Genomic DNA, 14,059 nt, shown 5'->3' with positions numbered 1-14,059 from the left:
CTTGTTCTCGCAGCCCTAGGAGCAAGAACAAATTTCTCACTTGTCACGGATTATGCAACAAGCTAGTTCCAGAGTAACAATGTTCTATACAGGGCTGGGTGGCCGGTATCACCAAAAATGTATATCACAGTATTTGTACTGAAAATGTCAAAAGCCGATAGAGGAGTTAAAGCAGTGACTAAAGATGGACTATTGTACTGTAATGATGGTTCCATAAAAATAAAAAGGAATCCCACACTAGTAGTAAAACTGGTTTGCATGGCCCTGTGTTAGCGCTGCCTGCTGATGTGCAAATCTGGGGACATTTACAGCTCGGAAATGAGTTTTTTTTAAAAAAGAATTAAATGTTATCAAGATGAAATTAGTAGAATTAGGGATAATTACGGTTCCATTTATTTTGACATGTTTATTCATTTTTAAACATATTTATGTCTGTAATGTCAATAGCAGTGCAACCAGCTACCATAATAACTGTTGTCTGCGCGCAGTCAATTAGACTCAAACCCAAAACCTTCTTGCTGTGATTCATCAGTGCGAACAACACCACAGTGACACACTGCTTTATTGTTTAGGTTCGCCAAGTTTAGGACTAAGCATGTGGTAAGGACAAATTCCAACCAAAACACCACTCCATCAAAGGATCTTTTTGTCAATATGAATGCTATATTTAGCCCACTACATCTCAGAACAACCAGAAACAAATAGCACAATATCCGTGTAGAAAGGTTGGACACCAGGACAAGACTCTATCTAGTTACCGTACTTAACAAACGGAGGCTGCAGCACTCAGCTGGTGTGTGAAGTGTGCGAGGTGAAAAAGCAAGGATGAGAGAATCGCAACAGCTTTAAACCCACACTAGGTCGCAACTGAAGGATAACAGATAAACATGAAGACAAATGATCTTATTGTCGTCAGGGTGGGGGGAAAAAAAATGTGCAGCAGTAGTTAGCATTCTGCCAGTAAAATTCTCAATTAACACCAAGAGTAAATCCTCTGAGGCGGGTTACTGGCTTCCAGTAGGTTTCACAGTACGACTCGGTGCAAAACACACCCCTGAACCTGATGAGAAATCATTACAGTACTGTTTATGTGTTACCCATCTCCATATACTGTCAAACCTCGTTATTAATCCCATTCTCAGGCTCCTTTCTCCGCCTCTTCTCACACCAGCAGAGAGCTGGATCAATTGGATAAATTCAATGCACTTGGACAGCACCGTCTCTGATGGGAACGGAGGAACAAAAGTAAGTGCTGCCCCGCCTGAGCCTGGCCACAGCACGAGGGAGGGAGGGGGTGCATTACGGGGCTGTGTCAGAGAACAGTCGCTATGGTGAGCGAGCATAATGCTGTGTTAAAGAGCACGTCTGTTGCAGGGCTGCACCCTGGAACTCAAGAAGGCGAGAGTGAAAAAAGTGAAGTCGGATTCTCGAGGCTGGTTTGGAGAAAATGTCCGCTCCGTTGTTTGTTCAGTTACACAATGTATGGAAATGGAGGCGATAACGTGTTGCAGCCGAGAGAAAATGTCAAGGGAGGGAGCGGTGACTTAAACGGGCCGACAGGAAGAGGGAGAAATAGAGGAGTGCGTTTAAATGAATGACAGGCAGAATATTAGCCGGCTTCTTTATCTTTTGGAGAGAAGGGAGCTCTTTCAATGGAAGACCAGGATTGAAAGTGACAAAAAGGGCTGCGTTTCGATTACAGAAACCTGAAAGGAAATGTAGAAAAGGGAAAGAGGGAGGGAGGGGAAGATGCCATAAGAGAGGATTTCAGCACACATACACACAACATACACCGATCACGCCTAATATTAGGACAGGTAATAGATGTTTGGGGGGGGCCTTTGGGTCCTATGGGTTGAGGATCATCCCACAGATCTAGTGATCTAGTGAGTGTCATTGGTATGGGGTGTCTGGTCTGGTCTGGTCTGGTCTGGTCTGGTCGAGCGTTTCATGTCCAAGTAACATCCACATAAAATGGTCCAGGTCCAAAAGTTTCCAGGCAGAACATTGAATTGTGACAAGACAGTCAATATTATTAAAAAGATTAAATATGACTATGGCAACTCTGAGTTTAAGTTCTAAGTTAAGTTATTCTCTTCTCCTGTAATCAGTCTGACATTTAGACACAAGTTTATTGTGCGTTGATTTAATTTAGAGAGAAGCCTCTTCCTCCGTTGACATCATTACACCAGAAACCACTAAGGAGAAGACGCGAAGGAAGCACGAAACAAACTCCAACCTTCTCCGCCGAGCTTACAAGCAAGGCATTTAAGCAGCACCTCATTCAGCGGACTAAAGAGCGCGGTTTCCTGTTGTTGATCATCGAAACTGTGCAGCTCTGTAGACGAACGCAAGAAAAATGTGTGTTCAGCAAACCTTTCCTTTCCTTGTCGAGGTAAACATAAAAATGCTTTCTAGGCAATTCAAAGGTTTGCCATTAATTTCCACCGAGGCACCCAATGGATTCCTCAAAAAAATAAATAAATAAAAACAATAATAAGGGTTTTGAGGAGATCCCATGGGGCCGAATGAGGTATACTCTAAATCCTGCTTGTCAGGAGGTCAGCGCAATTAGCTGCTGCTAATAATAATATATATATATATGTTTTTTTAAAACATGACATTAAACTATAAACTTCCACCTTTCCAAAATGAAGAACATTCCACAGAAAGGTGCTAATTCTGAAAGTATGTCAGGCAGAAAACACAGACTGTATTATAACTTCAAAGTCTCGCCTCCAGTCATAACACATCGGGATGTAATAATGACTCTACCTCTCGGTGGACACACCTGGCTCGCACAAGTCTCTCTCTTCATTTCCATGGGACGCACCGAGATAATCTATTGGTGTGATATTCAGAGGACGCAACCCGGTAATTAAAAACCAACCCCTCCCTCCCTCCCATCCACCTCCACCCCTCCCCCCGTGGGCTTTGTCCTTGGTTGCTGGCGAGGAAGTTTCTGGAGGCTTCCCTGGAGGGTTGATGGTGGGTGGCGTGTAGAAGAGATGAGGGGAGAGGAGAGGAGAGGAGAGGAGAGGAGAGGAGAGGAGGGGAGAGGAGGGGAGAGGAGGGGAGGGGTGTGTGTGTGTGTGTGTGGGGGGGGGGGGGGGGTGATGGAGGGGGAGGGGGCAACAGCTGGCCTGCCTGGCAGATTGCAAATTCATCTGTCTCTGTATCGCTGCCGTGGCATTTTAATGGTCCGGCTCATTCTGCATTTCAATAAGCCGAGTTGGGAGCGCAGACACATCGAGCAGACAGAAAGCGAAAAAGCTAAATTTCTCATTTCGCTCGCAGTGAAATTGGTGACAAGCGCTCAGGTTAGTAAAAAAAAAAAAAAAAAAAAGGAGTAAGCTACACGGTAAAAGAGCTGTTATTAGATTAGTAGTTGAGGAGAGGAGGATAACATCTTTCTAAGCATCTCTTTTTAAAGGACCTGTATTAATGATAATAATAATTAATAATGATTTTTTTAATAGTGTAAATTATCACTTCATACCTACATATGAAGTCTGCCATGTTTTATCTCAATGTTGTTACAGTTTCCTACAAGAAATACTGGCTCTAGATTGCTCCTCACATTGGACAGGTCGCCCAACACACAAAGACAAACCTACGGCCATTAACCTAACGAGCACGTCTTTGCACTGAAGGAGGAAGCCGGAGCACCCAGAGGAAACCCAAAGGCGCAGGGAGAACATCTCAGCTCTGCACAGGTCCGACCCCAGAACCAGTCATGAAGCGAGTCGGCTCCCACAGCAAACGTACAGTATAAAGATGCTCGCGGGTTATGCATAAATAAAAAGGCAGCTACTCGGTAACTTTCTGGCAAAGGCATCATCCGGTCATGTTACGTCTCTTTGCCCATTTTCCAATGAGCCAAGAGTTAGATGGAGTCAAGCACTGAGCTGTAAAACCCTTACTTTTATGAATGAATAGAGAATAAGTTTGGGTGTAAAACACTGCATCAGATGACAGAAAGAAATTAGAAGATAACCATTTGAAATGTAGGCAGTTCTTTCCATTTTCAAGGCATCTATTTTATTGGATAAAAGTATATAAAAATACAGCCGAGAGCTACAGACAGCAGCAGCTATAGGAAGCATCTTTTCCACTTCAGAAAACAAGATAACAATGAACTCTTTCTATACGCTGAGTCTATACAATCTGGTTGACAAACTGGAACACCATCCTTTCCTACTCGTCACTGTCAACGCCTCGCTGAACCTCCACAGAGCTGATTCCCCTTTCTGCTGTTTACTGGATATTTCTTCACGTAGTTACAGTTTATAGTTTCTATGTGTTACCCAAAGTGAACTATGGATAAAAAAAACTCATCTAATGTGCGTAACGTGTTGTGCTCCTCTGGCTTGCATTTGGGAACGAACACTTTGGTGAACTCAGAGAGGTCAGCGGATAAAGTGCAGCCCCCCAGGTATCTGACATTTTCTGTGTTGTGTTTCTGACTGGAGGATATGAGTTTGGATCTCCGTTATATGGGGACAGGAGACCCACGGGACGACAGCGGCGGAGGGGAGGGGTCAGACGCTTTGTGGCTTTGTGCGAAGAGACAAAGTGCCTCGTGCATGGATTTGTACTAAGGTGTGTTATTTGTTGTGCCCTTACACGTCTTCAAGCCACTTGTTACTCGTGCGAATCCAGCAACATTCAGACACGAATACACCAACATGAATGCCTTCCTTTTCTTCCTTTCTTCATGAAAGGGATGTTATTGTGGAGTTGACGTTAACATCCATTTTAATTGCACCCTATTTATAAACTTCAAATAAACTCTCGGAAACCTTGTTGCTTCTTCAGACTCGGATGAAGGTTTCCATAGCGACGCAGCGCCTCCAGAGAGACAATGGAAACGCTCTAACGGCACCGAAGGATAAAGAGCTGGATAGCTGACAGTTTATTGACATACAGATTACATGCACAGAATATACAGGGGGAAGGTGCTGCTAACTCAAATATTTAACATTGTACACTGAGCCACTGGATTCTGAGTGTAAAATCTTTGTGCAGTTAAGAATGGGTCGGACTTGATAAAAAGAAAAATGTACTGAAAACTGCATTTCTAATTAAAAAAAACAAACAAAATCCACACTGACGAGGTTTCATATTTAACAATTGTCAAAAGCTCTATTACCATTTCAAGGAAAACTGCCTTGAAGAGTAATAACATGCTTCAAGCCACAAATACACAGAGATAACACAGAGGATGTCAGCTGCAGGAAGGCAACTAAGAAACAACCGAAAAAGGCAAAGTACACGGAGCAGGAGTAAAGATGTACTGTTTTGTTTCTTGCTGTTTTCATTATCCGTTGACTGGTTTTAAAGTTTAGTCCTAAATGAGTCCTGAATTGTTACCACCTGTTGTCGCTAATTTGCATTATACCTACAAGCATATCTAAACAAAAAAATAAAAATAAAAACCCACAAATAACTATTATTTTTATATAAATAATTGTAAATAAATTCATGCATGGTGTGTCTTTGTGTCGACTAATCGCTGAGGAGACAGGCGAGGAGTCCAGTGGGTCGTTACAGCAAACTAGCAGCGGTTCACTGAAGATGAAGCTCATACTAACGTGACATGTCAGTCCTGAAATACAACAACTGCAATGCATCTGAAAAGGCATCTGCTAACGCTAGCAGAGGAACGGCCCAAATCATCTGGACAGCAGTCGGTTAACAACTTCACCAAACGCCGTGCGATAACGGAGAGAAGGAGGCTGCACATCAGCTATGTGTTGGTGAGTTTCATTGTTATTAGACATTTAGCTGCAGCACAAGGAGAAGGCGTTAGAGAAATTAACCCGGCTACACTATCCCTTCGCTATCACTTGGAAATTCTATATTACAACTTCCGATATATTATTATTGAATATTGAAATATGTGCAGCAGTGATTTCTGACGACTCAGAGCTAATTTTCAGCTGCAGCTGGATCTTAACCATGCCTCCCAAGATCCACCCCACTTCTGATTGATGCTAGTTTGGAGAGGGAAAGCTGTGTTTCTCTCATTCCATTGGCAGATGAACTCAACTGACTGTTTGAACCTGAAAATATCCCAAATCGGCCTTATTTTTTCCAAATGTCAAATTTTTAATCGCGGTCAAACAGCACACGCTGGAAATCCGACACTGTACATGAATACTTTAAGCCCTGCATCTATCAACATGTTGCAGAGTACTATTAAATGCTATTAATGGTGCTGAGGCGCAGCCTGTTTTTATACAGGCTATGCATATCTGCAGCAAACAAACTTTAATAAGTCTGAAGCAGTCGTGCAACCTCTAATACGTATAAGTTGAACATTACAGGTGTAACTCCGCTAGATTGAAGTTGTATTTAATATTTTAACTATTACGTGGACATTGAAAGGATTACCAAAGACTGTGGACAAACTTGAATGACCTTGGGAGCGAACTCAAATAACACACAACTAATCTAAACCACAGACAAATTCACTTATGGACCGAACGACCGGGACAGACTCCAAGGAGACACGCGGCCAGTAAACACCACCACTTTTTTAAATTCTTCTTTCACTTCTACGCTGCCACCCCAACAGGAGAACCAATGCTGAACACCACAAAGGAGAACTAGCCGTATTAGCGATGGCCCCGGGTGAGCTGCTGGACCATTTCCACTAAATAACTGCCTAGTACACAACCTGGCCTGGTGTGCATATATATGGGAAACACTGCCGCAGGATAGAAAGTCAGAAAGTGAGAGAGAGGAGGTAGGTAGGAGGAATGAGATACGCTAAGGAGCCAAGGGGGTAATTTGACTGTCTTATGGTATTTAATTCAGCCAGAATGGCCTGAGAGAGAATTAGAGAAGCTGGCGGTACATCTGCTGGCAGCGCTTCAGTACCTGAGGTCTGCAGGGAGGTTAACAATAAAAAACAGCCTCGTCCTCTGCTGTCCATCAAGGTGTGTTTGTCCTCTGCGTGTGAACAGCTAGAACAGGAATATTGGTGCAAATTACGCCAAATTAAATTAGACCGGATGAAAAGTAAGATTTAGAAGAGTCTTTAGACGTTCCTTCGGTAGCACCGTCCGAAAAGTGGACTTAATACAATACGTTACAATGAAAATCTTTTTGTTATGCAGATGGAAGAATGTCTGCAGTTCAAAGTGTCAGCTTTCACCGTGTTGGAGGAGAGGAGGATTTATCACGGTCTGAGACATTGCGAAAAACATAATCACTATTTAAATAACTGCTACTGTTTAATTCAACTGACATGTTGTTTATTACAATATAATCAAATCAAGGAGAAAAACATGACCAACATGAACTGGCCAATGTGAACTGATGAAAAGCAACATTTAAGTTTAAGTTACACGACCAGTCAAAAGACTTAACTGGTAGAGTGTATCAATTAAAAGGATTTGGAATAAAATGGTTTATGGTGACAAAAAATTCAGCTGCGATCTAGTGCTGTTAAAATATTCAGTGCTTCTGACCACAAGGCCTGGAGGGATTGGAAAGGTGGGGGTTAGGGTGAAAAACCACTCTATCAGTCGCAGATTTAATCATCATTGTAGTGGTTCAAGTGAATCGATAACTCGCTACTCAGGTCAGCTCCTGACGTGGCTGCTGTCAATCCATTATTCTGTCAGAATGTCTTGTCCACCATTTTATTTCTACTCCGTATTCTGTTTCTTGTTTAAACACTCTAAGATTATCATAACTAAATGTTCGGCATGCGTTTTTTAATTTCTCCAAGGTATTTGGGATTAACAGGACCTACGACGTATAAAAACTAGGCATCATCTTTCGATAGGAAATAGTAATTTTGGTGTCCTCATATGTGAACACTGGGATTATTTCATTATATATACTTTAAAGAAATCACCAATGTGTGATAAAATATAAAACCATTTTTTTTTAATACCTGAAAATGGCCGTGCAATGAGAAAATTGCAAACAATGAAGTCCCAACGTCCTCAAACGAGTACTTGCTAATTAGCAAAAATTGCTTATTTGTTAAATTTGCGCATCATATCAAACTAGAAACGTTAATAACCTTCGCTACCACTAGATGGCAAACTAAAGCATCCACTAATGTTCCTCCAGAATAAGCTGCAATAAAACCTAAAACCTAACGTCCCCATATGAGGATGCAGGGTCTCAGGATGTTAAAGCACTTATCACCTAAAAATCTAAATCAAGGGCTTCAAACATACAGCTCGGGGGCCAAAACTGTCCCGATAGAAGGTCCAATCTTGGGATGAAATTTACTTTATAAGTGCAAAAATTACAGTGAAAACATCAGCTGGAATTTTTCAATAAAAATAACTGTCATACTTAATTCATCCTCTAGGGGTTCATGTGGTTTTAGTAAGAGTTGATGACATAACGCAACACTGAGACCTAGAGCTAAACTGATTTTTTTTTCCAGTTTGTTTCTAAAAGGTTTTGTAAAAGGATAATTGCTTTAACGTAAACAAAATCTGGGGTTGCAGTTGTTATTTATGGATTATTGTGCAATAATATTGCTAGTCATGCCTAGTCAGCCCTAATTTCTTATTCATAATTTCAAAATCTTCCTTTCTTTATGTGTTCATGTGTTACAACCAATACAATGATTGTGTTCTCTCAACGTTTCTACTATGTGTTTCACTGCAAATGTTGCATTTGAGTGTGTAACGTGCCAGCCTCAGCCAGGGCACAGGAGGCTGGCAGCTGGGTCCTGTTAACTCACACACACAGTTTTATATTACCACATTTATGAGGATCTGTATTATTTATGATGTAATGTATTCCCCAACCCACACAGCGAAGCCTCATAGCAACATGGCCACCGTTAACAATTTTACCTGAATTCTGACCTGATTCAAAAAGCAGATATTGACCGTAAAAACCAAGCCACGGCTCTGAAAAAACGCCTCCGCTTGACAAAAGAAGGTCGTCTCTTTCACAGTTCATCGCAGAGATTTGCTAAAGAAGAAGAAGTTCAGCGAGGCAAAAGTATTTCTACGCATCATAAATGGCCACACTTGGAGAGTGCTGAAAACAGGATGTTTTAAAGAGGATGAGATGTTATAATTATTTAATTGCAGGGATAATGGACTTCAACACAGCTAGCCAGTCCCTGGGTTAAGTAGATAAACATGAGTTTTTGGAAACAGCTTCTAAATTAAAATATCAGAAACATGTAAAATGATGGAAAGAATGTGGGCCCAATTCATGACAATAAAATAACAAACAGAAGAAACAAATATTGCCCATAAGATTTAAAATAACCCATGCAACCTTAAAAGTTTTGCCAATTCAGACAGACAGAAGCAGCACAGCCAATCTGGTGCCATCACAGGCCAAGAAGACAAAAAACAGCCCTGACCTAGATTGGTTTTCAGAGTCACAGCTAGCGACAGAAACTCTATGATGCTCAAGGGTGAGGTGGGATTTCATAACGTTGTTTTTGAGACATAGCCACTGTTACTCAAGACAAAAAAAAAAAGACAGGGCAATGATGCAACAGAGACTAAAAGAACTACACAGTCCAGCTTATCAAAGAGAAAGTGGGATGCCGAGCATTACTTGCGACCAGTGAAACCACTGAGCACTTTTGGGAAAGTCAAAGCACTTAAAAGAAATGGAAGAGAAAGCTCTCAGTAAAGTGGCCGTTGATGGATAAAAAGTCTACCTATGGCAATCATCAGCGGCCAGAGGTGAAATGAAAGTAGTGAACTCAAAAGCAGCTGATGAAGGCTGCCAGTTGTTTCACATTTTAGACATTTTCCAATGTTCCTATACCCGGCACTCTGCGGCGAGTGGGCAGGTAAGTGTTCTGTTTATTGCGCTGGAGCACTTTGACAAGTTTCAGGTGCTCCACGGGGATTGAACCCACAACTGTTTTGTCACCATGGCAATTAGAGACAAAATGACATTCATGAAATAAAAGACGCGATTGTGATTGTAATGTCAAGTCCCCGCTGCACACGCTATGCTGAGAGGCTCTCGGCAGGTGCTTTTTGCAGCATCACAATGTGCTTCAAGGATCAATAAGTGCATTAATACAATTGTGCAGTTGCGCGGCTAACTCACGTTACACAGTCAGACGGCAGACATCCTTATCTGTGACGTCGACTGAAACCTAAGTGCTGAATCAAATTAAGGAAGTACTGTAGATGAAGGAATAAAAGGAATAATGCAGATCATTTTTTATTCTCGACAGCAGCAGCAGGAGCAGCAGTGTGGGGGGAGCGAAGTTAGGACTGTGCGCCTCCTATACTAAGGGGGAGATAAACTAATTTCAAACCAAGAAAAGAAATTCTGATGAAGATTCTCATTCTGAAGGCTGAAGTGAGACACTGGGCTTTCACATTATTGTGCAAATACGGGAGAAAATTAGACATAAATAAGAAAAATAAGAGAATATTCTCTTGCATACTGTCATTTGGTAAACACTACATTCCCATCAGAGAGGACTTGTGTGAAATGGTGCACGCATGAGCTTATGTTGTTGTTTTAGAGGGATGATAATGCACACTTTTTGAGCCGTGACTGAAATATCTTAGCTCCTACTGGAGAGATTGCCATAAAGATTATTACGGATATTAATAGTCCCCAGACTACAGACTTTTGTGGTCCATTGAACTTTCTTTTAGCACCACCATGAGGTTGACATTTACCTTTTTCTTTTCTTTTCTTTTTTTAGCAAAATGACTTGGCAACTATTGAATGGAATGAAATTTACTCAGATTCACAAGAGAATGGGGCCTCTGTCAATCCATTCATTCATTCATACATCTGTTACTGACTATCCTCTAGAACAGGGGTTTCATTTTAGTTCAGAGGCCACATTTGGGCCAGATTTGATCTTAAACAGACCAGACCATGATGATAGCATACTAACTGATAAATAACTCCAAATATTTCCCTTTGTTTTAGTGCAAAGAAGTACATGTACATTATGAAAATGCTTACCTTTAATTCGGTTAAGTTCTGGGTGCCAGTGCTGTGTTACGTACACTTAAGTGCAGTTTATATCTTTGCGGGACTAGATGGCGTAACCTATGCACGTAGCCAATGCCGGTGTGAGCCACTTATACTTGTGCGCTCGTCAGTCTGGCTCACTCTGTAAAAACGTCCTCAAACGTCCTCAAGTCTGAGCTGTGTCTTTTTTTGCCAGTTGGGTTAATTTTTGCTTCTACTTCCCGCTTCACCTTCAGCAATGGCGAAACTTGTGCAGAAATTTCATCAAACCCGAGTCCTAACCCTAACCCTAACCCTATTTCTGAACCACCTCAATGTGTTTAGTCCTTAATGATCCCCGTCAGTTAGCCAGCAACACCAAATCCCATCAGAACTCTAAACCTTAGCCCCAACCCCAACCCTATCCCTAACCCTATCCCTATCTCTCAATGTATTCATCAATGTAATCATTCCTTACTGATCCAAAACAATCATTTTGAAAACTGTGGAGTTGGAGAAGCAGCTGGAAATACCAAAGTGGAAACACACTACTATCAAAGTAGACCAATCACAGCCCTTGCACTCTGCAAAAAACATTGCAGCTGATGTCTCCTAAGTAGCTTCTGTAAAGGTCGCCAGTCCATCACAGGGCTAACACAGAAAAACAAACCACCATTCACACCTGTAGCCAACAGAATCACCAATTAACCTATCCAGTATGTCTTTGGACAGTGGTAGGAAGTCTGACGAGAAAAACACGGGAGGAAAAAAGTGGGGTCCAACCCAGAATAGCAACCGCCGTCGACTCAACTGATAAACAAGTGGTTAACAAAATGATTGCACATTACACACTGATTACAGACTCCACAATTGGCTACACGAACACCTGTCAGCTATAAGATCACAATCTGCAGCTCAAGTTTTCCAAAGAGTAACAGAGGCCACGATGCAAGATGTATGAGAGAGTGACGGTGCGGGGGTGTATGAGCGTGTCCTCCTTATGCCATCAAAGGCTTCTCGGTGGTTGCCGCGAGGCTCCACCATTAGCACACAGAGACAGGAACTGGTTTCCCCTCCAATTATGACTTCCCCACCTCATAAGAGGGTCAGGTGGTGATTTCTCAATCGGGACGGAAAGAGGGGGAGGATGAGGAGGAGGAGGAGGAGGAGGAGAGCAGCAGGATGGAAAGGGGGGAAGAGGAAGCGAGACGAGCGCTGCCATTTGTGGAAATAAAGGGAATTCCTGATGAATGTTGAGCGAGCCTGGACCGGTCTGCTGTGAATGCAATGCCTTCTGGATGCGGCAGTGAAAATAAAACACAGTGGATCTGCGCAAACACAATAAAAAATATATCAAATATGTCATCGTGGAACATTTTTGGCGCCGTGAGCATTTGTCTCGGCGCCGTGTTTAAATAAGTTGATGCGAAAAGCTTTTGGTGCCATGAATAATTTCAGAACAGTTCTCTTCGGCTGACATTTAGCAGTTATATTACGCAGACTTTCCGGTAAATTATTAAGCGACAAAAATGTGCTAAGATTATTTAATATATCTTATCTAAAGCCATGGAATTACACTGGGTTCTTTATTGAGCAGTTTATAATAAAAAAATACAATACAATAATATAGCGTAATATTTTACTGAACTAGAACAACATTCAGGATGAAACTTCTTACATCGTGCCAATGGTTTTCTCCATCCTCAAGTTTACTCTTTAAGTTTCCCAAAGCTTGTCCACCTCCAACATTTCTCTCTCCCAACCACCTTCTTTTCCGCTCCTTATTACTTTCGTCCCTTCAGTTCCACATCTTTTCTATAACCTTGCTCGTCTCATTCTACTTCACTCTTCCTCTAAAGCCTCTTTCTATTTCCTCTTGCTTCTCTCCACTGAACAACTGGGTGAAAACACCGGGGTTACGGCGATTTTGAAGATAGCTTGCACTCTAAAGGTTTAATGTATGAGAGGCCAATTTAAGATCAAGAACAGGAGATCAGGCTCTGTAATGCATACATTGTAAATTATCTGTGATGAATACACTGTATACTACTAACCACGACAATAGAGAAAGAGTTTATCATGACTAAGATGCAGCAACCCAGAGAAATAGAAGTTTAAACAGATACACAGAATTCTCACGAGATGGTCGCTGTTATTTACTTCTCCTGTCAGTGGTTTTAATGTTGTGGCTGATCGGTGTATAATCATTGTGGAAACTGTGGCAATGTCCTGCATAGGCTCCAATCTCTGCTAAAATTAGTGGGCTGCAATTTTCATTCCATTGTTTCCATAAGAGAAGGAGCCACATGCCTCACACATCTGACCTGCTCATCAGAAAGAGGTTGACACAAAAGATATTTCTCTCGTCTCTAGATTTGTTATTCATCCACATATGATTATCTCAATAATGACCAGTGTACGCTCAGTATAGTTTTCAAAACAACATGTGAAGGCAATAGTTTGCCAATAGTTTGCAAATCCCACATCACAATCATCCTCATCATCCCTTTAAATTGGTGCCAAGTGGAAGAAATATTAACGCCATGAGCATGAATGAAAAATGGTCAAGTAATGAATGTTGGTACAGAAACACACACATTTCAGATGTGAATGTCTACTATTTTCACTTTTATTGGGTTGGCAGCAACAGCAAAACCATAGCCTTTGACAAAATTTTAAAATAAAAAAATAGATACTGTGAAAATTAACACACTCGCCTCCTACTCAACACATCAGCAGCCTAGTTGATTTAACACAAAATGGGTGCACAATATCTGTCAGAATTCGTCTGATCTTTTTGGCTGTACAGCAGACTAAAGACAGATACACACACTTTACATATACAGTATACTCCAATGCAGTATATTGTGTAAAAGATTTGAATATAACTTAAATAAATAAATATATATTATCCAGTAATTAAACTCTTTTACTAGAAGCTCCTATCAAAGCACTTGAAAGTAAGAGGACTCGTTTTAAAACAGTCGATTTTCTACCACTTCAGTTTGGTCAGTGTTATACAGACACGTATGAACAATTTATTTCTTTATTGTATGATATAATATTAATTCAGTGGCTCTTGGGTTTATTAAAATCCCTGTGCCAAGACAAGCATTTTTAAATA

The 14,059-nt window shown here is 41.3% G+C and overlaps 1 protein-coding gene across 2 annotated transcripts in view; it reads right to left on the bottom strand.

The window, feature by feature from the left end:
* Nucleotides 1-14,059, bottom strand: part of rabgap1l (RAB GTPase activating protein 1-like) — a 122,856-nt gene that overhangs the window by 54,023 nt on the left and 54,774 nt on the right. The gene's annotated exons all lie outside the window — the stretch shown is intronic.

The sequence above is a fragment of the Mugil cephalus genome, chromosome 6 (assembly GCF_022458985.1).
Source record: "Mugil cephalus isolate CIBA_MC_2020 chromosome 6, CIBA_Mcephalus_1.1, whole genome shotgun sequence".
NCBI lineage: Eukaryota > Metazoa > Chordata > Actinopteri > Mugiliformes > Mugilidae > Mugil > Mugil cephalus.
This window is presented reverse-complemented; position numbering and strand designations above follow the sequence as displayed.